We start from the raw sequence: 24422 nt of genomic DNA, 5'->3' as shown, positions 1-24422 counted from the left end.
TATATAATTGGTCTTATTGGAGAACAAATTAAGGGAGGACTTGCCTTGTTAGTTAATGACCCAGCTTTGGAAACTTCTGGAATATTTCCAAGAACAGAAAATAAGAATCCCACTAATGGGTTTATATGGGAGTTCTGCTGAGGCGCTATAGGATAAGCACAAGGTCAGTTTGAACTGCAAAGTCAGCAGTTCAAGCTCTATCAGCAGCTCCTTGAAAACCCTTTACAGGGTCACTATGAGTCAGAACCGACTCGGTGGCACTTGATGACAACAGTGAGTCCCAGTGGTTTGACTGCTCACAGAAATGTGGGCAGTTTGAACTCAGCAGCTGTCCCATGGGAGAAAACTGTGGCAATCTGCTTCCGTAAAGATCACACGCTTGGAAAACCCCCAGGGCTGCTGTTGTTACTAAGTACTTGTGGGTTGGATGTAGCCCATAGTAACCTTTTATAGGGTTTCCTAGGAGCACCTGGTGAGCTTGAACCACTGACCTTACGGTTCAAGCCAACTTTGCCATCCAGTCCAGCGCATTAACTCACAGCACCACACCAGGATTCCACTTAGTTCTACTGTGTCACCAAAAGTCAGAATTGTCTCAAAGGCAATGTGTTTGGTTTAAATGTGCAGAAATGCATCTAGAAATTCTCAGGAAGGGGTATAGACCCTCCTATGCAGAGAGGGTTTTTCACTAGGAATGTTCTAGGTTTTGTTGTTATTGTTAAGTGTTGTTGAATTGGTTCCAATGCACAGCAACCGTATGTATAATAGAAGGAACTAAGCTCTGTCCAGTCCTGTACCATCCTCACAGCCCATTGCTGTGGGCACTGTGCCAATCAATCTTGAAGGTCTTCTATTTTCTCTCTGACCATCTACTTTACCAAGTATGATGTCCTCCTCCAGAAACTGGCCCTACTGATAGCATGTCCAAAGTACGTGGGATGAACTCTCGTTATCCTGGCTTTGTAGGAACATTTTAGGTGTACATGTTCTAAGACAGATGTGTTTTTTCTGCAAGTCCATGGTATAACCTATGTCTGGCTCTTAGTGATCCCCACCTTAGTCTTTGTCTTTGAGTCTTGCCTGTAGTTTGCTGTCTTGTGGCTGGCAGGATTATGACTAGAATGCTAGTCTCCCTACCAACACACTTTGTCTCTCTGGTACACATCTCCAAATGCTGTCCTGTAAATACTGCCTTCGTTCCCAAACTTGGAATGGGAATAGTTTGGCGAGAAGACTCGTGGTGTAAATTTGGCCAACCGACAACTCTGTTTGACCCAAGGCTCCCCTACGTTTTAGCCATGTGACCTAAATAAATACTAGTGGTGTATCTTCCAGCCTCATAGCGTCACACAAGCCCTCACAGCGCCAACACTTCGTGGTTGGCGAAAGATAACGTTGAAACTTAAATGCCAACCCTCCCTCCCCTCAACTCCTCCCTATCCCTAACCCTTTCAACTTCTCACTTCTAGAAACGAACTTAGTGTTTATCAAGTCTGTAGTTCGAAGAAGAAGCTCTGGGGGTGCCATGGGCTAAGCACTGGGCTGCTTACCGTGAGATCGGCAGTTCAAACCCACCAGCTGCTATGGAAGAAAGATGCAGCTATCTGCTCCCATAAAGATGTATAGCTTTGGAAACCCTAAGAAGCTGTTCTGCTCTGTCCTCTGGGTCTTCATGAGTCGGAATCAACTCCACAGCAATGGGTGGGTGGGTGGTGGAAGCTTAAAGACCTCCTTTTCCCTCTCTCCAAGAAACTGAAGTTACAGAAAGTGTGGCAGGCATTTGGCATTCAGAATGTAAAAATCTTGGAGGCAGCCCCAGGCCTCCCCACCGCAGCCTTCAGTTTTCCTGACAGCTATCGACTCTTCTCTTTCTGTCTTGCTTTCTCCCAGCAGTCGGTCCTCTCCTGCCGCCAGCAAGCTATGCTTATTCATGTTGAGACAACTTCCTCTGGGGACAAGAAACACATTCACCCTTGTGCTTCTTGTTTCAAACCCACCCTAACCCCTTCCACTCCCTCCCCTTCCACCCTGGGGAGATGCTGAGTCGGAAGATCTTCCTGCCCAAGATGTTGCCAGGCCTAAGTGAGATGCAAGTGAATATTAAGTCAGGATTTTATGCTGCACAGGACTTGAGAAAGCTGTTTGCCCTGCATTTGGCTTCTTGTTGTTGTTGTTAGGTGCCATAGAGTCGGTACTGACCCATAGCGACCTTATGCACAGCAGAACGAAACACTGCCTGATCCTGGGCCAACCTCACTACAGTTGCCACACTTGAGTCCATCGATGCTGCCACTTGGTCAATCCATCTCGTTGGGGGTCTTCCTCTTTTTTCTGTCCCACCACCTAACATTTGGCTTCTTAAAGCAGGCTAATGTTGTGGCACTGGTCTACCCCGGACACCTGCCGTGCTCTGTGGGTGGCATGTCTCAGATGCTTGCTGGGAGGTGGGAGGAGGGCAGTCTGCTGGTGTCCCCCGGCATACATACTCAGGTTCTGTGTTTGGTTTCATAGGAAATTTTGTACTCCTCAGGATATGAATTGGCTGCTAGTGGCACTTTGCTCACGGTGTGTGGGGATTAGGAGAGGAACCAGGTATTGGGATGGGTGTCTGTGGCCCTGAGGTGTAAGCACAGGCTGCCGGTGCACACCCCTGCAGCTCCTTTTCTTATCGACATGGGCTGGGACCCTGGAGAACCTCACACACACACACACACACACACACACACACACACACACAGCAACTCCGAGACCTGGCAGGAACCAGTCCACTGTGGGATACAGACAAGGGATTGTCTCCTGGCTTCTCCTCTGCCGATTGTGTCCACTGTAGCTAGCTCAGATGTCCCCTGCTTCCTCCCTACCTGACTGAGGGCTGAGAGAAAACACTGGAAGCATTCAGGTCCCCTTGCCACACACTGTGACCCTGGCCCAGTCACCTCAGCTGACTGTACCGAGCACCAAGCCCAGCTCACCTCATCCCTCTCTGAAGGTGCTTCCTGCTCACCTGGCCACTCAGGTACAGCTACCTCAACTCTTTCTCTGCCCTTGAAAGCCTCATGCTGCCCTGAAAAGGCATAGTAGTGGTGTGCACAGATCATTCTTGGCCCTCTTCTGACTGGCTGTGTGACCTTCCACAACAAGCGGGACTTCCCTCACCCTCAGTAGTACCACCTGTAAAATGGGAATAATAACCCCATTGCCAAGAAGCATCAGCAGGCCCTGTGCACGAACAGTCGGTCTCCAACTCACGATGACTCTAGACACAGCAGGACAAAACACAGCCTGCTGACCCTGAGCCATCCCTGTCACTGCACCATTATGATCACCAGGACTTTCTTCCTAGTCTTTGTCTGGAATCCCTGCTGAAACCTGTTCAGCAGCACTCAAAAAAAGGTTCAAATGATGAATTTTATATTATTCATATTCTGCCACCATTTTGAATAATCAACCCAGAAAAAAATTTGAAGTGTAATTACATAAAGCAAAATTCATAGATGGTATACTCTCACAGCTTGAGGTATTTTGACAAGTGTATCTACCCAGGTAACTACTTTTCCAGTCAAGACCTAGACTAGTCCATTATCCCAAGAGACTTTCCTCATGCCTCTTCCATGAATCCTCTCTGCGGAAACCACTGTGCTAAACCGTATCGCCAAAGTGTAGTCTCGTCTGTTCTAGAATTTCACAGAAACAGAATACACATGATGTGCATTATGTGAGTTCTCGTATCTGGCTTCTTTCATTCAGCATAAGGTTCCTGAAATCAGTCGTGTTGTTTGCTCATTTTTTTTATTACTGGGTTGCATCTTTTTTCTGCATACACCGGTGTTTATCCATTCATTTACTGATGGATATTTGGGTGTTTTCCAGATTCAAGCAATTACACATAAGACCACTGTGAACAGTCTTTGTGTGAGCTTACACGTGAGTTTATCTCTGGTTAACACCTACAAGTAGAATTGTGAGGTCGCAGGATAGAGGGATGTTGGATTGTGATTGAAAGGAAATTCAGCTTTCTGCTATCTACGCTGTTGTTGTTGTGTGCCGTGGAGTCGATTCCGACTCATAGCGACCCTGCACAGGGTTTCCGAGGCCGTAAATCTTTATGGGAGCAGAACGCCTCATCTTTCTCCCGCGGAGCGGCTGGTAGTTTCGAACTGCTGACCTTGCGGTTCGCAGCCCGATTCGTAACCACAGATGCCTGTTCTAAAAGACCTACACCTGGGCTTTAGAATGCAGGAGTTTTGGGGGAGCAGATTTGTAGGACTCTGGGTGGCACAGATGGTTAGGTACTTGGTTGCTTATCGAAAGTTGGAGGTTTGAGCTCCTCACAGGTGCCACAGTAGAAATGCCTGGCTATCTGCTTATGAAAGTTCAGAGCTTTGAAAACCTTTTGAAGCACAATCCCGCTCTACAGCCCATGGAGACGCCCTGAGTCAGAATCAACTCAACAACAACTGGTTTGTTTTCGGGAGGGGCTTACTCAGTATTATCAGAGTCAATTAGGAAATCAAAACCGGAAGTGGCAGCATGGTAAACATGGGGCTTCAGTAGGTGATCTGACGGTCCTTCGTGGGGACACCATTTGTCCCAAACGGTCAGTGCTTTTTCTTACTCATTCAACATCATAAATTCTGAAGTGGAAATTACCTCTATGCGTATGTACATTAGCACATGTGTGAAAATGCATTAACTCATCCCCAGGTTTACGTTCCAAAGCATCTCATCAATCCTGGTCAAAAGGGGAAAACACAGAAGAAAATTTCAAATTCTCATGGAATCCAGACTTACTGGAATCATAGAAGGCTGATGAACCCCTGAAACTATCAACTTGGAATCATCTTTAAACCTCAAACCAAATATGTACTCTGAAGTCATCTTTAAACCAAATAGTAGTTTCAAAATAATTGCATAAAGAATGTGTTTAAGCATTGTACTCTTTCAACAAGTTGTTGTTGTGAAGTGCCATCTAATCGGTTCTGACTCATAGCAATCCTGTGTAGGGTTTCTGAGGAGCAGCTGGTGGGTTTGAACTGCTGACTTTGTGGTTCACAGTCCAGTGCTGATCCTATAGCTCCACACCACAGCCTCTAGAAAGGTTAGCTAAGATCCTTAGGGGGCAGCGGGTTTATGTTAATGAGGGAGGGGCAGTTTGGAAAAGGGGGGGTAAGGATGAGTGTACAACTCCAAGAGTGTAATTGACATCACTGAATTATACATGTAAGAACTGTTGAATTGATCTATGTTCTGTTGTGTGTCTTCTCAAAAACAATCACCGAGTACTTCCTCATTTAACTGGGCTGCATTTCTCCAACACCCTAGCCAGAAAGTCTCACATTCATTAACAATGAAACAGTGTCACAATACTCTTTGTTGGAGTCCTCCACTGTGAACTAGCAGGGACCACTGTCCCTCAGCTAGTGCTCAGGATCCTTGGTGGTCACCCTATCCCTGGAGGTACTCCGTCCACACTCTTGTTCTTAGGCACAGCCCAGAGAGTGCCTTTCAAGTGACCCAAATATCTCATTTCCTACCTGCTCATCAAGTGGGGCTCTCGGAGTTTGGGAGCACGACATGGGGCTGTGTGCCCAGGAGGAGAATGGGGCGATTCATCGTGAGGGTCTGTGAGGCAGCCAGGGCTGGTGGAAACGCAGCCAGACCCAGAGGAGCAGAGGCTGGGCGAGTGGGTCACACAACACCATCTCCTGTGGGCAGAGACGAGCCAGCCTGGACCAAGGTTCCCTGGAGAAGAGTGGACAGAGCTCCGGGGATTCAAACACAAGGGGTCTTCCCAACCTGGCATCCCACCTCCAGGGCCCTCGCTGATGGGAGAGTCTCTGAAACCCCGAGGTGAGTGCTGAGGGTTCTTCTTACTCTTCTTGGCTGTCAGCAGAGATGGAAGGATGGTTGTGGTTTGCTGCTGTCTCAAGTCAGCCCCCGACTCATGGTGACCCCATTGCACAATGGAATCACACCATTATGATTTATATAGTTTTCACTGACTTTCTGAAATAGATCACCAGACTTCTCTTCCTAGTTCATTTTAGTCTGAAAGTGCTGATGAAATCTGTTCAGCATCACCACAATACAACGGTCTCCACTGACAGGCTGAGCAGGAGGTGCATTGACCGGGAATCAAACCCAAGTCTCCCTCATGGAAGGAGAAGATTCTAGCACGGAATCCCACTGCCCTCTGTGAAATAGTTAAGCCTCCTCAGTTAGGTCGGGGACCCTTTGCCTGATTATTTTGAGGCTTCCAGACATCTCCTTGCACAATGAACCAGATAAAAACAGGTGGGCTTCTTTTATTGTTGTTGTTAAGGTTCCAATTCATAGTGACCCTGTATAGGGCTTCCAAAGAGCAGTTGGTGGGCTTGAACTGCCAATCTTGCTGTTAGCAGTCCGGTGTTTATCTTATGGTGCCACACCAGGACTCCAGGCCCTCTTATATACACATGTCCAAAATGTAGAGCTAGACTTAGATCATAGACACACAGGTCTATCCACCAGTGATGCGTGTGAGGGAAACTCGGAGGAGATGCCAAGGGCAGATCTATATTAATTAGATCACGTTTGTATATTACCAGCATCGTGTATATTACCAGCAGTGTCCTGGGAGGCAGTATAGTGTATGTGCACATTCTGGGACCTCGGCGTGGATCGTGGCTCTGCAGAATGACCCTTACTTTTTCCCCTGTAAAACGGAGAAATAATAGCACTGACCTCATAGGGTCACTGTGAGGGTGAAGCAGTAACATTTGTTAAACGCTGCCACTGATGTCTGACATGTTGCCAGCTTGTGATAATGTTACTTATTGTTACAGTATTTACAGACCCCCAAGGATCTGGTTCAGTAGCTCTGGTAGTGCAGTGGTTACGAATCAGGCTGTGAACCTTAAGGTCAGCTGTTCGAAACTACCAGCTGCTCCACGGGAGAAAGATGAGGCTTTCTGCTCCCGTAAAGATTTACAGCCTCGGAAACCCTGTATGGAGTCGCTATAAGTCGGAACTGACTCCACGGCATATAACAACAACAACAACAACAAAGGATCTGGTTCACAGGTGGAGCAAAACGGAGAAAAGTAGTGTCCTTTTGATTGGCCCTTAGATTTATTTATGTTTCCTCCTCTCTTTTCCCTCTATTTTCTTTCTTCCCATCTCTAATACAGTGGAGGGCTTGGTGAGTGGGGTAGGCGTGGACTGTGCTGGGCTCACCTACTGGCAGATATGTGATGGGTTCACCGTATCTGAACAGAGATGCTAGCCCGCTGGTAGTATCGGTGCAGCAAGACGCTTGATTCAGCTAGCTCATAGGATCCTCCCTCTGTCCTAGGACTGGAATGGTGACCCCTTGTTTACTTTTGCAGCCAGGATGGAGTATTTACCAAGGATATTCCAAAGAGAAATGGGAAGCTTTGAAGATGGAGAAGGCAAGGGACTCAAGTCAGGGATTATAATTGTTTTCAATTTGAGAAGCTTTGACTGTTAATTTATTGGGTCAAATCATTCCCCAGACTTAATTCAGGGATGCCCCATCCTATCCTATAAGAAGCATTAGTTTCTGCTGCTGTAACAATGCCGCTGAACTTCAGTTTGTTGCTTGCCCAGATGGAGTCAGCTGTGGGTTGCTCAGTAGCTCGGTGGCTGTTGACTGGGCTTTCTCACCTGAATGACTTACATTGACCTCAGCTGCTGTGGTGGGGATATCAGGGTTCACTAGAGAAACAGAACCACTGATACATGTGTGTTATGTGTAGGTGGGTGGGTGGGTGACTGGATGGATGGATGGGCAGATAGGTAGAAAGATAGATATTGATTAATTTTAAGGAACTGGCTTATAATTGTGGGTGCTGAAGTCCCAGATACATAGGTCAGACAACAGGCTAGGTACTCCTACGACTTGCGTCCCCAAGTGCATAAGTCTGAAGATGAGGAGAGTGGAGAGTCCCACCAAGATGTCTTTGTATGGCCTGAAGGCAGAATGTACCCTGGGAACCTCCCTTTTTGCTCTTCAGGACTTCAAATGACTGAGACACACCCACATTTGGAATGTAATCTTTTTTATTTAAGAACAACTGGTTTAAGCACTCCAGAACAGCAGCTAGACTACTGTTTGGCCAAATTCCTGGACCCCAGAGCCTAGCTAAGTTGACACAAAGATTAGCCATCACACAGGGCTAGCCTGGACCCATTGTCATGAAGCTGGCAAAAACCTCACCTTGGAACCACTACACCTTCACATCTGCCTCATTCCTGTTGGCCAAGGAAGGCATGTGGGCGAGCCCCACGCCAGCATGGAAAAGCATTACAGAGTTCGTTTTAAGCAAAGGGACAAAGAATGGGTGCAACATCATACAGCATGGTCCAGCCAGTGCCCTCGGTGATCCCTGCACACCCAGTCTGCTGAGAACTTACACATTCAGTGGATTATGCGTTTTCTGAAGCAGGCAGGCTTGTTCACAGACTCATGCCTGTTGTTACTGTGATTTGTCCAGTTTTGTACCATCTTCACAATCCTTGGTGTGGTGGTCATCGCCTGGAGCCTTCCTCATATGCACGGACCCTCTCCTCTACCAAACATCATGCTCTTTTCCAGCCATTGGTCTTTCTTGGTTCGTTTCTAAGGACCATGCACTCCACCCACCCCCAACTCTATTTTTCTTTAACTTGATTTCTACATTAAGCCCCTAGTCTGCTTGGTGTTAGAATGAAACCCTCACCAATTTAGGGTCAGGATGTTAACATTGGGCCCATCAGGATTTTCCTCTTTCCCTTCCTGTTTGGGGTTGGCGCTGAGATCTAGGAGGCTGTCGATCGATGCCTTAGATTTGGGGGAGGGATCCCTGATACTTGCTGAACTGACTGAAGTCCCCATGTGGACTGTTAATACTGTCCCCACAGTCTTGGGGGCCCCTCTGTCTCCCCTCTTGACTTCCAGACTTCCTGGTCTGCCAACCCCAACTCAGGACTTTCAGGCCCTGCCGGGGAGGGGTCTGGGGGGTGTACCTGGTACATTTTAGTCTTAGTGTCTCAATAGCTCGTTGCAACTTTTTTACCTTTTATTTGTTTTGCTAGCGTGCTGAGAGAAGAGAGAAAATTAATCACCAGGACCTTTGTCTGTCTCCATAACTGATTCCTTTTCTGCAGTCCTGCCCATGCCAGCCTAATCAATTTCCAAATTTCCAATCACCGGGAAAAGCTAGTGATATATACGCTCCCCATCCCCCCCCCATTAAAATTAAACTCTTGAACCAAAGCTATAAAATTGTTTTCCCACCCAAATCACCCATTCCTTCCAGGTGTTGTTGAGTTGGTTACAACTCACAGTGCCCCCTGTGTGCCGCGTAGAACTACCCTTTGTGGGGTTTTTCATGACTTGTGTTTCAGTGTAGACCTATAGGGTTCTTTCTCAAGTGTCCTTTGTGATGACTCGAACCAGCAACCTCTCAGTCAGCAGTTAGCGGCCGAGTGCTTTACCCTTCACATGGCTGAGGGACTCCCAAGTTATCATAGGGGGTGCCTGGAAGTGGAAGATGAAAGGAGGGAATGAGAGAAGGCGTGGCCAATGAAGGAGAAGCAGAGAGATGGTACCCAGGGAACGATTCTCTCAGCACTGCTGGCTTTGAAGAGGGAAGAGGCCAGCCGTCAGCAGCTAAGGAAAGCAGATGGTCACTAGAAGTTTGAAAGGGCACAAAGATGGATTCCCCCTGGGGACCCCCACAAAGGAACGCAGCAACCCTGCCAACACCTTGATTTTAGCCCATATACCCATGTAGAACTCCTGACCGCCAGCACTTCACAGAATGAGGTGGTGTGGGTTTTAAGCCCAGAAATTTGTAGGGATCTAACACCACAGCCATAGGAACAGACTACAATGAACTTGAAGTACTTTGTCCTGCCCTGACCGCAGGCTGGTGTCCAGAGCCCTGGAGGAAGTCAGTGTTTCTGACTTGGCAAAGGGCTTTCCCACCGATCACCTCAGTTACTCAGAGTCCTGATGTGGCGCTGTGGGTTAATGTGCCAGACTGCAAAGCCGTTTGAACTGTAAGGTCGGCGGTTCAAACTCACCAGCTGCTCCTCGAAAACCCTACCCGGGGTCACTGTGGGTCAGAACCAACTCAATGGCACTTAACACCAAGAACCACAACCTCAGTTACCCTTCAGGTGAGTCCAGCAGAGTAGCCATCCCTTCCAGGACATAGACCCTCGTTTCTCCTGCTGTTGGAGTGCAGAGAGGAAGATCCCACTGGGAGTCACCTGGCCAGGCTGTCTACCTCCCTCCCACCTGTTCTGTGTCTCTGAAGCCTTCTCCCTCCTCCCCCTGCTCCTCTCCTCCTTCACTTCCTCACCCTCCTCTACCTTCTCCTCCCCCTCCTCCACCTACTCCCCCTCCCCCCTGCTCCTACCCCTCCTTCACCTGCTTCTCCCCACTTCACCTCCTCCTCCTCTTCTCTCCTGCTCCCATTTGCTCTTCCCCCTCTTCCACCTGCTCCTCCCCCTCTTCCTCCTCCTCTATCTTCTCCTCCCCTCTGCTATTTGCTTTCCCCCCTCTTCCCTCCCCATTCCTTCTCTCCTCTCCCTCCTCTGCCTCCCTTTCTCCCCTCCTCTCCTTCCCTGAAGAAGAGAAAATGGGGTCCCCTAACCTCCTCCAGTGTGGGTCCCCAGCTCTGCTCCCCCCATCCCCAGTCAGGCCTATTGAGCAGAACAGTCTCCTAGAGAAGGACTAGCAAAGGGGCTCACATGGTGGGCCCCCCAAGGCCACTGAGACCCCTATGCACCTGCCCCCAGCCCTCTCTCCAGGGTCTAGGACTGAGAAATCTCAGCCAGCTGGTGACATGCTCTGCATCCCCAACTCCTTCTGAGCCTCCTTGTCCTAGACCATGAAGTGAAAGAACCTTCTAGCAAGCTTGGCCAGAACTCTCCTCACACCGCTGACTTGCCACCAAGCACAAAGAATAATTGCAGTCAGAGGGTGGCCACCATGGAGCTCCTCTGAAATCCCACCTGAGCTCACACATGGGGGTCCCAGTGTGGAGTTTGCAAAGGTCCAAGGTCTGGGCACAGCGCAGCATTTTCAGACCTGCCGTGGATGTGTGTGCCTGTGTGTGTGTGTATGTGTGGGTACCTGGGGACAAAATATTTGTGTGTGGTGCCAAAGGGTGGGTACCATACATCTGGAAAGTGTCAGGTTTAATGCCCGACGCCACTGGGCCAGGTCAGCTCAAAGTACATGTTTGCTTCCAGCCACAGCTGTGCAAACTCCCGCAGCGAGGCTCTGCTGGGCCCTGCAAGTCCCCGCCAAGACAGTGGCCCCTTTGTGAGAACCCGGCCCAGGCCCTGCTTCAAAGTCGATGGGCTGCCTCAGGCGGCCACAAGCAACACCAAGCAGCGTCTGTCTGAGGCAGCATTCATCCCACCACGAGAAGGAAAACATCGGAATTTGGGATTGCACATCCTTGGCTCTTCAGTCAGACCTTGGCCCTCCCTTCCAGACACGTCTCCATCTCTGTTGATGAGACACCCACCACCTCAGTTGTTCTTCGGGTGTGGAGGATGGTGAGGGCAGGGGCTGACTCTCTTTGAGTCATTGATGCTGTTGCATGGGCAGTCAGTCCTTTGCCGTGGATGTGGTTTGGTTTGTGTTTTAAGGCTAATGGGGGCACAGTGCTGTGTGAGTGAGTGTGTGTGTGTGCAGATTTCCATGCGTGTATGTGGGTGTCCACAAGAGGTGGGGATGAGTTAGGCATTATCATCATTCCCTAGTGCGGCTGTTACACAAATACCACAAAGTAAGTGGCGTTCAAGAACAGAAATTAATTTTCTCACAGTTCTAGGACTTAACATTTCTGCTCTGTTGGTTTCTTCTTTGTCAGTAATCCTAGCTGTTCCTTGGTTCTTTGACAATCACATGGCCTCTGTCTTTCCCCTTCCATGTGTCTGTCTATTCTGGTCTTTTCATAACTCAGAAGGCTGGAATTAGAAAAAGATTCCAGTTTTCTAAAGACATGGAAGGTGAGTTATGCTCCTACTGTACTGATGGATTGTACCATTGTTCACAAGAGCCCTTGCCCCTCGCCATGAGCCCCATCCTACATCCTGGTTTATCTCTGCTCACTGGCAACAGGTGCCAATATGCAATCTGTTTCCACCAGTGGAGTGTACATCAAAGAAATTCTCAGGCAGAAGTTTCAAAGCCCCGGTGAAATCCTCTTCTTTTCTTTTCTCTGTGCCCCCCAAATGGGCTTGTCTTCTGAGGGAGCTGCTGCTCAGCATGAAGAGCGCGGTGGAGCAAAGCGTCAGTCGGTCTGCAACGCACATGCAGGATAATCAGTAAGCCATTGTTGTTGTTGTTGAAAACCACCAAGAGCTGGGAGCTGTGTGTTACAGACGATGACTCAGGGATGCTATTAGCATGATGGACTTTGAACTTGGAAATGTAAGTGTGAGTTCTGGAAGCCAGTATAGGTTCACTTAGAACAAATCACGCCCGAGAAACAGCTTTTACTTACTCCATAAGCTTATGAGGTTGAACATGCAGAGTCTGATATGCAGCTGTAGTGTTGTTAGGTGCCGAGAGTCAGTTTCACTAATAGTGACCTCATGTACAACCAATCAAAACACTGCTTTGTCCTGTGCCATCCTGACGGTTGTTGTGTTTGAGGCCTTGATTGTGCCCACTTTAGCACGTATGATGTCCTTCTCCTGGGACTGATTTCTCCTTGTGATATGTCCAAAGTATGTGACACAAAGTTCTCATTATTCCTGATTCTAAGGAGCACTCTGTACATATAAGCGTGTGTCAGGTTCAACAAGCCCTGGACAAACGATTTCCAGGTGGTTTCTGATAAACACAATACAGGAACGTGAACTCGGGAGCGCATGACTAAACCGTTTCCTGACAATTGCAGTGGGGAACCAAAGAGCAGAGTTCTGATTTACTGCATCTGATGGTGAACCTTCAGGAAGGTCTCTCTCTAAGTGAGGCGCTGGAGGACTCTCTTCCATTCTGCTCAGTGCTTTTATCGGTGTGTTTCACAAGAACTGCTTTTGAATACTGATCACATTTAAAAATGATACAGAGCTGCCAAGAAAAGTCTGATGAGTCAGAGAGAGGAGAGCAGAGAGGAGAAAAGCGTCAGTTTCTTCCCAAGAAAGAGCTGGGAGCATGTTCTTTGGATCTGGCATCTGTGTACTGAAAACCTCCTAGAACCAGGCGAACATTGATTTTTCAAGACACGTGACGATCTCCAAGAAGAGATCTTCAGGCCTTCAGATGCGGGAAGGCGATAAAGACCTTTCCCAGAGCCAACAGAGAAAGCATTCCCTCAGATCCAGTGTTCGAAATTCAGACTGCCAACCTTCTCAAGGTTGTATTTGACAGGATTCAGAAATGGAAACATGGTCAGTTGATCAGGTCTGCAGTTGGTTGGTGGAAAAAAATTTAGAAGAGCTAGTGATAGGTTTCAAGAGGAAGAAGTGGGACTGCTCTTCTGGTACTTAATGACCAGATGATTCAGCAATTGGTAAAGAAAATTAGGCACTATCAGACTATCAGACTATTCTGATGGATCTAATGAGGAAATACAAGCAGAACGGTCAAGGACTGAGTTCTCCTGGAAGCCTTACAGAAACAGCCCTGATGAGGCAAACAGAAGCGACTCCATCGAGTGAGCAGGCCTCAAGTCCAGCCTGTTGTGGGCAGCAGAGGCCATCTTTCTATCCAGCAGAAACCTTTGGTAATGGATTGATTGATCAAAGAGTCCTGAACTGAAGAAGGAATGTGAAGCGTGCTCTAGCAAGGAATAAAGACTTACAACGGACTAAATCCTATGTTTTACCCGAGTTTCCCTATGATGTCAACTGCACGCAGTTCATGGAACAGAAATGTCCTAACCACAGCATGAGGATATGGATGATGGGGTTTCTTCAGGCCAACGTGACTAAGTATGTGGAAGGCTCACTGTATCCAAGCATTCAGCAGTACAACAATGTGGTCAACACCCTCGTGCTGACCCACCCTTTCCTGGATGAGGAGGGCTGTGCATTTTTTTAGTGGAAGTGAGCCCTCAAAGATCACTTTAAATATATTCGAAGACCCATAGAAGACAATGAACAAGTGATGAGAAATAAGTATAAATTTGGACACCGAAGAGGACAGATACGGAAATCTCTTACTAATCTGAGATGTGATGAATTTCATATCGTCCAAATAAAAGAAGAAGCTGTTTGTTGAGATTCTGAGGTAAATGAGCATATTAAATGGTTCCAGAAAAAAAAAAAGTATGTAAAAACAGAAAAGGACTGGCAAGAAATTGACAACAGGATGAGCCAAACTTTGGAATTAAGAAGAGAGTTGATAGCAGAAAAGCTCTGAAGGACGTTTTTAAACTGTTTCCCTGCTGGAAGTGCCCTCATCAGATGTTCAGAGAATTCCAACTTCTTACAAAAACAGATATTAATAAGAAAACAGAGCACATTTTGGAATCCTATTCAGAAAATATACTGACTTCTTATATAGTGGCAGATGATCCAATCAATACTCTTTTGCCAGAAAGATTTAAACAGCATACAGATGAAGACATGTTAAAACATGAAGATGATGGTCACATGTTTACGCCTACCAGATGTTTTGGGGGTTGATACTAACCTTTTTAAGGAGCTCTGGTAGCGTAGTGGTTACGAATCGGGCTGCGAACCTTAAGGTCAGCGGTTCAAAACTACCAGTCACTCCGCGGGAGAAAGATGAGGCTTTCTACTCCCGTGAGGATTTACACCCTCGGAAACCCTGTACAGGGTCGCTATGGGTCGGAACCGACTCGACGGCACTTAACAACAACAACACTAACCTTTTTGTTGTTGTAAATGAAAAGGTGCAGGTTTCAACGCCCGTGTTAGCAGTCAAAAACCCTCTAGACATAAGTGTGTATTTTCTTTGTATTTACAAAGAGAGAGGCTCACGAAGGTGGATGGTTGGATTATGGCTTTGACTGCGCTCGTGGCTGCATTTCATGTGTTTGGATTAGGTGCCCACAAAGACTGTGCCAAACCCTAAGGTTCCTAAAGACACTGATTTTTGTTATATAAGAAAACATATAACTTTTTCCAGAAACTCTGGGAGTTAAAGTCCAGTTCTTTCAGAATGTGATAGTGTTTTCTGTAGTTTCTTCCTAAATGCTTCCCTTGTAACAGAAAAGGAAAAGAAAGGCTTTGAACCCTTAGTCATGGCATGCAAAAAGTTACCGGAATTATCTCTGGGAAAGCTGAAGAAAATTACTTTGATTTAGGGTTGTTGTTGTTGGTAAGTGCCATTGAGTCAGTTCCAACCATAGCGACCATGTGGGAGGTAGATGTATATTACTAGAAGATGACCTTAAACAAAGATGCTCATGGATTCCGGCATGTGTGTAACCAACAAGCTTGAGCTGAAGGTCAGCTCAGTTGTTGTTGTTGTTGTTGTTTAATACCTTTGAGTGGGTTTCAACTCATAGCAACCCTGCATAGGGTTTCTGAGGAGCGGTAGATAGGAGTTACTTTGTATTTTGTTTCCAGTATTTATTGAGATAATTTACACAAGTATCTCAATGTACTCCCCACAGTGCCCCTGGTTATTTTATCCTGAGTTATCGGCACAGGAGTTACACTTACTGAATCACCTATAGAAAGAAGGAGGGAAAGAAAGCATAAGACCTTTTGCAGAAACTCTGGTCTTTCAGAATGCGATAGTGTTTTCTGTTCTTTCTTCCTAAATGCTTCAGTGCAACCAAACGAACATTAATCAAGCACTCACTGCACTCTTTCAGGGGCTGGGTATCCATTGGTGACAAAACCAAAACAGAGCAAACCCACTACCGCTGAGTCAATTCTGACTCCAAATGACCCTATGTTGTTGTTGCTGTTGTGATGTGCCGTGGAGTTGGTTCCGACTCATAGTGACCCTGCACAGGGTTTCCGAGGCTGTAAATCTTTACGGGAACAGAAAGCATGATCTTTCTCCCGCGGAACAGCTGGTAGTTTCCAACTGCTGATCGTGAGATTAGCAGCCCGATTCGTAACCACTACGCCACCTACAAAACAGAGTAAGTAGAATTGCTCCAGAGAGTTTCCAAGGCTGAAATCTTCATGGAAGTAGACTGGCTCATCTAAGTGGCTGGAGGGTTTGAACCTCATACCTTGCACTTAGCAGCTGAGTGTTCCAACAGTGTGCCTCCAGGATCCCTCCTTGCGTGAACAAGACAGATAAAATCCTGTCCTTCTCCCATGACACTCAGTTGCTAGTTCTGTCTTAGTGGTTAGCGGTCATCAAGTTGACCCCTGACTCATGAGGACCCATGTACAGTGCAGCAAAGCACTGCCCCTTCCAGTCCATTGCAGGTCACGAGGTTTTTATTTCTCTGTTTTTCATAAGTAGATTGCCATACCTTTCTTCCTAATCTTAGTCTAGAATCTCAACTGAAGCCTGTTCAGCATCATAACAACATACTGTGAGTGACAGGGAGCATTGACAAGGCATTGAACCCTGGTATCTCCCATGTTGTTTCTGTTAGGTACCATTGAACCGGTTACAACTAATAGTGACTCCATGCCCAACAGGATGAAACACTGCCCGGCTCTGTGCCATCCTCACAATTGTTGTTAAGCTTGAGCCCATTGCTGTTGCCACTGTACCAACCCATCTCAGTGGGGGTCTTCCTCTTGTCTCTGACCCTCCACCTTACCAACATGATCTCCTTCTCCAGTGACTGGTCCCTCCTGATGGTATGTCCAAACTGCGAGAGACATAATCTTGTCTTTCTGACTTCTAAGGAGCATTCTGGCTGTACTTCTTCCAACACTTATCTGTTTGTTCCTCTGGCAGTGCCTGGTACCTTTAATATTCTCCTCCAACACCATAACTCAGATGCACCAATTAATTCTTCTGCACTCTTCCTTATTCACTGTCCAGCTTTCACATGCTTAAGAAGTTATTGAAAATACCATGGCTTGGGTCAGGTGCACATTAGTACTCAAACTGACATCTTTGCTCTTGAACACTTTAAAGAGGTCTTGTGCAGCAGATTTGCTTAATGCAATAAATACGTCATTTGATTTCTTGACTGCTGCTTCCCTGAGTGTTGATAGTTGATCCAAACAAAATGAAGTATTTGATGACTTCTATTTTTACTCCATTTATCATGATGTTATTTATTGGTCCACTGGTAATGGTTTTTGTTTTCTTCATACTGAGGTGCAACCCATATTGAAGGCTATAGTTTTTGGGTTTCTTTCTCTTTCCTTACAGCAATTAAAGTTGAATCATCTGCGTATCACAGGTTGTTAATGTGTCTTCCTCCAATCCTGATGCCACGTTCTTCTTCATATAATGTAGCTTTTTGGATTATTTGCTCAGCATACACATTGAATACATACAGTGAAAGAATACAATGTAGACACACGCCTTTCCTAATTTCACACCATTCATCGTTCCCTAGTTCAAACAACTACCTCTTGGTCTATGTACAGGTTCCTCATTAGCACAATTAAAGTGTTCTGGAATACCCAATCTTCACAACGTTATCCAGAGCTTGTCATGATCCACACATCTGAATGCCTCTGCATAGTCAGTAAAGCACAGGTAAGCATCTTTCTGTTATTTTCTGCTTTCAGCTAAGACCCATCTGACGTCAGCAATGCTATCCCTCATTCCATGTCCTCATCTGAACCTGACTTGAACCTCTGGCAATCCCTTCTTAATGTACGGATGCAGCCATTTTTAAGTTTTCTTTAGCTGAATTTTATTTACATGTGATTCTAATGATATTGTTAGGTAATTTCTGCATTCCACGGGGTTTTGGAATAGATCACAGATATGGATCTTTTCTAATCAGTTGTCCAGGTAGCTGTCTTCCAAATTTCTTGGCAGAGATGAGTGTGTTCAGTGCTACATCAGTGTGTTGGAATATATCAGTTTGTGTTCCATTAATTCCTGGATCCTTGTTCTTTGCCAGTGCTTTCTGCCCTTCTGTGTATCTTGGACTCTTCCTTCAGTACCATTGACTCTTGATCATATGCTAACTCTTGAAGTGGTTGAACATCAACCATTTCTTTTTGGTACAGTGACTGTATGTTTCTTCTATCTCCTTTTGATGTTTCCTGCATCATTCAATACCTTGCCCATAAAATTCCTTCAGTATTTCAAGTTGAGGCTTGGATTTTTCTTCACTTCTTTCAGCTTGAGAAATGCTGAGCATGTTCTTCTCTTTTGATTTTCTAACTCCAGATCTTTGCACATTTCATTTTCATACTTGACTTTGTCTTCTGGAACTGCCCTTTGAACATTTCTCCTCAGTTCTGTTACCTCCTCATTTCTTCCATTTGTTTTAACATCTACATCCTGGAGAGCAAGGAGCTCTGGTACCTTAGTGGTTACGAATCGGGCTGCGAACCTTAAGGTCAGCGGTTCGAAACTACCAGCCGCTCTGCAGGAGAAAGATGAGGCTTTCTACTCCCGTGAAGATTTACACCCTCGGGAACCCTGTACAGGGTCGCTATGGGTCGGAACCGACTCACGGCACTTAACAACAACATCCTGGAGAGCATGTTTCAGAGTCGCTTCTGACATCCACTTCGTCTCTTTCTTCTTTCTAGTCTTCTTAATGACCTTTGGTTTTCTTCCTGTGTGATGTTGTTGATGTCATTCCACAACTCTTCAGGTCTTTGGTCGTTAGTGTCTAATCATCAAATCTGTCCTTGAGATGATCCCTAACTTCAGGTGGCATATGTGCAAGGTTGTATTTTGGCTCTAGTTGGCTTGTTTTAAGTATCTGCAGCTTCAGCCTGAATTTGCATATGAGCAATTGATGATCTGTTCCACAGTCTGTCCCTGGTCTTGTTTTGGCTGATGATATGGAGCTTTTCTACCATCTCTTCCCACAGATGTAGGCAGTTTGATTTCTGCATATTCCATCTGGTGGAGTCCATGTGTATCTTTTATATCATTGAAAAAAAATGCATTTTCAGTGAATAAGTTAATGATCTTGCAAAACTCTATCATGCAATTGCTAGCATTGGTTCTGTCACCAAGGCCATATGTTTCAACTAATGACCCTCCCTCTTTGTTGCCAACATTCACATGCCAGTCACTAGTAATTATCAATACATTTTGATGACATGCTTGACCAGTTTCCGACTGAAGAATGTATTGGTGGTGTTGGTAATGGTTGTGTGGTTGTGTGTTGTCAAGCCGATTCTGACTCACAGTGACCCAGCCCAGGGTTTCCAAAGCTGTTAACTTTACAGGAGCAGAAAGCCTCTGAAGATGTTGGGAGAAATTTTTAACTTCGTCATCAGTGATTTTAGTGACTAGTATATATAAATTTAAGTAATTTAAGTGGTATTAACTGATCTTTCTAGTAGGCATATGGATATTATTCTATCACAGACAGCATTTATGCTTCAAGATAGATCTTGAAATGTTCTTTTTGATGATGAATGTGATGCCATTTCTCTTCAATTTGTCATTCTGGCGTAGTAAAGCACGTGATTATCAGATTCAAAATGGCCAATACCAGTCTGTTTCTGGTCACTAATGCCTAGGATATCCATCTTTGTGTGTTCCATTTCATTTTTTACAACTTCCAATTTTTCCAGATTCATAATTCATACATTCCATGTTCTAATTATTAATGCATGTTTTCAGCTGTTTCTCCTCTTTTTGAGTTGGGCCCCATCAGCAGATGAAGGTTCCCAAAACTGTACTCCATTTTCTTCATCATTGTCACTTCTATTTTGAGGAGGCAGCTCTTCCCTAGGTATATATTTTGAGTGCCTTCCAACCTGAGGGGCTCATCTTCCGGCACTTTATCTGACAATAGTCTGATACTCTTCATTGTGTTTTAATATTCAGTGTTCTGTTGCTATCGGACAGTGTTCTAGTTCTCTTCATAAGGGTTTCAGTGGCTGACCATTCAGCCTCTCCTTCTTCCTAGTCTGTCTTAGTCTTGAAACCTGTCCACTGTGGGCGACCCTGCTGATATTTAAAATATGGGTGGCATAGCTTCCAGAATCACAGCAATATACAAGCCACCATACTACTGCAAACTGATAGACAAGAGGCTGGGGTCGCCCACATAGAAGGCTTTTTTTCTCTTTTTATTTTATTTTTGTGTCTCCCACAGGCACGTGGGGGAAGGGGGCAGTGGTGGTTCCATCAGTGATAGAATTCATCCCTTCTGTTCCATCTCCTGCAGAGAAACTCTAAGGTCTCCCGTATGGAAGACCAGAAGTCTCCCATGGAGCCCCCACTGTCCCTGACTTGCTAGTGGGAGACACCAAACAGTGAAAAAGTGAACCAGATCCTTGTTGGTGGCCAGACGTTCCACAAAAGCCATCAGGCAGTTGATGGACCCCGAGGCACTGGGGAGGGTAATAAGGGAAGGTATCTCTGAGGAGGTGATATCTGAGCCAAGCCTTGAATGATGAGAAGAATCCAGTCGTTGGTTCCAAGAAAAACTTTTCCTCAGCCTCACACCTCAACTTTGGTTAGAGGGAACAAGACGGACTGCAGGAAACAGTGGCTTCCCGCACCTGGTCAAGAGGAGAGAGCAAAAGAAATTTCCAGGTGTGCAGCGTTATATCTAGCTGTCTTCAACACTCACAGATTCTAGAAGCAGAGTTCAGAGGATGCACAGAGAGCAGTCCCAAGAGTGTCCCGGGTTTTTACATCTATGTACAGCTGCCGGGTTTCCTTGAAAGCTAAGAACCCTTGGAAAAGTATTTGCTTAACAAGAGCATTTTGTTAAGGTAATTAAAGCAACAACAACAACCTTCATTTGCTCTGCTTTTCCTTGTCTTTGGATTTGGGGCAAAATCTTCTGACCTACTGTGGTATTTTCCCCAGAAATGTCCTCAGACTAAGCAGGCTTGGAAAATGGTCAGCAGTCATAGGAAATAGCACAAATGATCGAGAATCAGAGTAAACAGCAACCAAGAATCTTCCAGAAGAATCTGTGTCAGCCTCTCCAACCTCCAGTCATGTGGGCAAATTGCTGTAAATCCAGATTGGCAACTGAAGTTGCCCTCACAGGGTCAAAACCAAGCCAAATCCATCGTCAATGAGTTGGCTCCAAGTCATGGTGACCCCACGCGTGTCAGAGCAAACCTGAGTTCTCTAGGGATTTCTGGGAGGTAGCTTCATTATAGTTCTCTTTTCAGAAGCCTATCACCTATCACTGTGGCACTTCTGAGTGGGTTCATACTGCCATCTGTGCTTCTCTGGAACCTCCCTGTAAGATACCAGTTTTTAAGTCCCTCAGGGTGGGACATGGCAACCTAGAATCCATTAGTGAGTGAAGCCCTTGATAAACACAAAGTGAGTGATCCAAGACTCACCCCAGCAAAGAGGAATTCTGTCTTGGGTCTGAACTCATGAAAGACAATGAGTCGAATTTCAAAGGATTAAGAGAAACCTGTGGAAATGGTGATTAAGCCTTTGGAAGGTATGCAAAAACCAAAAACAAATAAAAAAACAACAACATTAAACTGTCTTTCAGCCACAGAATTGCACATGGTGTCAAATTGTGCTTTTGGACACTTTTCTTGGGAAAGATATTGAAAAGCAAAGCAAAATAATCACTCTAATATGACAGTAGTTCCTAAACCTTAAGGTGAAATTAGCTTATTTAACAATTTTTCTCATTTTGGATTTAAGTTTCAAGATAAATTTTCATTCAAGCTTTTTTTCCCCTTCTTCTCTTTTTAATATGAAGTGTTTGACCTCTATCAAGTGGTTTGGCTTCAAGAGCCTGTATTTCTATCAGTTAGCCACCCATCCACCCATCCTTCCATCCATCCATTCATCTATCCTTCCGACATCCACCCACCCACCTTCCATCTAGCCACACATCCATCTTTTCATCCACCCACCTATCCATCTTTCCCTCCTTCCTTCCTTCTGTCCATCTGCCTACCTACCCATGCATTTTGCCTATCCACCCACCCACCAAACCATGTGTATTCAAACAATAGTTAAAGACCATCTTATAAAAAGCATTATGGGAAAATCTGCAGAGAGAAGAAGCATATAAGCTTCATGTCTCTACCTTTAAGAGGTTTATTACAGATAGGGAAGTAAGAATGATTCACACACAAAGCTAGCACAAAACACAGCCCATGCATTTGGGGGCAAAAGGACCCATTCCAGACCAGAGAGGGTGTGTCTGCCTTGCATGTGACTCCATTTCCCTCCCACCTGGACTTGTAAATTGACAAGGGATCAATGGATTTCCTCTATCTCTCTCCAATTCTTCCCACTTGCTTCTTTTACTTTCTTTCCTTCACATTCCTTTTCCTGTTTTTCCTTCTCTGTATTTGTCTATCATTCTTTGCTTTGTGCCTCTCTTCGCATTGTTGTTGTGAAGTGCCATCAAGTTGATTCCAACCCATAGCGACCCTGTAGAGGGTTTCTGAGGAGGAGCTGCTGAGCTTGAACCACCAACCTTGCAGTTCAAACGGCTTTGCAGTCTGGCGTATTAACCCACAGCGCCACACCAGGACTCCTCTTCACATAGTTTCCCTTTTAAAGGACTTCTCAAGTTTGCCCCAGCCTCTGGGCTTTTGCGCCCTCTGTTCCCTCTGCTAGGAATGCCCTTCCTCAGATTCTTCTAAGACCTGGTCCCTTCTCACCGTTTTGACCTCTGGGGCTTCCTGGATCCCTTAATGTAAGATAGTTTCATCCTGGTTTTCTGGATCCTACCATCCGTTTCATTTTTATCATATTTATAATCAGCGCATGGCAGTTATTACATCGACTCCAAGTCGTGGTGCCCCATGTGTGTGGGAGTAGAACTGTGCCCCCTTGGGTTTTCAGTGGCTGGTTTTGGTGTGTTTTTTACTGATTTCTTTTCTTTTTAACATCGTTGTGAATTGGGTGAAGGTTTACAATACAAATCCGTTTTCCTTTCAACAATTCGTATACATTTTGTTTAATGTCGCTGATTGCAAACCCCACGTTGTTACATCTGTCACCCACCTCCTGCCTGTGTCTCCCATTCCTTTCCTAACCCTCCCTGCCTCCTGAATGTGCTTCTGGGGTACAGGCTGCCCTTTTGATCTCAAATGGTTGGTTATTCTAAGGAGTGAGTACCTTTCTAGTGTTACTGTTTCCTTTATAGACCTTTCATTTGTCTGAAAATTATCACATGGGGGTGAGTTCATTTCCAGACCTGAGGGGTGATTAAGGACTACAGTCTTCAATCCAACCAGTCAGCCTCTTTTGTGATTTTGAGTTTTGTTCCATATTTTCTCCCCCTCTCTCCAGAACTTTCTACTGTGATCCCTCTCAGAGCCGCAACCACCTAGTTCTTCTGGTCTCAGATTCATGGAGACTCATTGTCTTCATGTGTCTTCACGTTCCTCACTCTTCTGTGCTCTGGGTGAGAACAGACCAATCGCTCCGCCTTAGATGCTTGCTCACACGCTTTTAAGACCTTTGTTGCTACTCATCAAATTAGGGGGTAGAACATTGCTTTTGTGGACTCTGTTATGTCATTTTACCGTTTCCCTCTAGGACTATGGTCCTGAGTCCCCGGCTGAGTGACTCATTCCCTCAAGGGGTTTTGTTTTGTTTAAGAGTTTTCATGATTTAGCTTCTTAGTTTGCTTCGTCACACTCAAGGATGTATTTGCAACAAAGGCCAATACACATGTAGAAATATCCTCTGTCACATGTCCTCCGTACATAAGCAGGCTCCTTCCCACACCTCTTCAGCCTGCAGGCTGTATGTGTACCTGCTCAGAGGATATTATTATCACTGTCACTGCAGGATTGTGTAGACAAGAGTAATCCCGCTATGGCACTATAGGATAAACATACGACTGCAACGTTGGTGTGAACTGCAAGGTCAGCAGTTCAACTCCACCAGCTGCTCCTAGGAACCTCTATACAGGGTTACTATGAGTCAGAACTGACTCCACAGCACTTAACAACCTCTGTTGGTTTTAACACATACACTCCTTCCAGTTTCTTCTTTGCCTTTGTCATTTTTTTGCTGACCTTCTCTAACTCCATATTGTCTTCCCCTTCGCACACGGTAACATTTGCCAACCTTCTAGCTAGTGCTTTACCATGTCTTCCCCTGCCACCCTTGGTAACCATCAAAGAATCTTGCTTTTTATGTGAAAATCTATTATGCCCTCATATCATATTTGTCCTTTTGTGATTGACTGATTTCACTCAGCATAAAGTCCTCTAAGTTCATCCATGCAATGGGGTGTTTAACAGATTCATCATTATTCTTCAGTGTTGCATAGTATTCCATTGTGTGTATGGACCATAAGAGTTCTGGTGTGGCGCTGTGGGATAAAGCACTGGATTGCAAGGTCAGTTTGAACCACAAGATCAGCAGTTCAAACTCACCAACCGCTCCTCAGAAACCCTATACAAGGACA

The 24422-nt window shown here is 45.7% G+C and overlaps 1 pseudogene; it reads left to right on the top strand.

Moving 5' to 3' along the window:
• The first annotated feature begins 13384 nt into the window (after positions 1-13384).
• On the top strand, positions 13385-15084 carry LOC102834313 (annotated as a pseudogene).
• Positions 15085-24422: the final 9338 nt, after the last annotated feature.

The sequence above is a fragment of the Chrysochloris asiatica genome, unplaced genomic scaffold, assembly GCF_000296735.1.
Source record: "Chrysochloris asiatica unplaced genomic scaffold, ChrAsi1.0 scaffold00078, whole genome shotgun sequence".
Classification (NCBI taxonomy): Eukaryota; Metazoa; Chordata; class Mammalia; order Afrosoricida; family Chrysochloridae; genus Chrysochloris; species Chrysochloris asiatica.
This window is presented reverse-complemented; position numbering and strand designations above follow the sequence as displayed.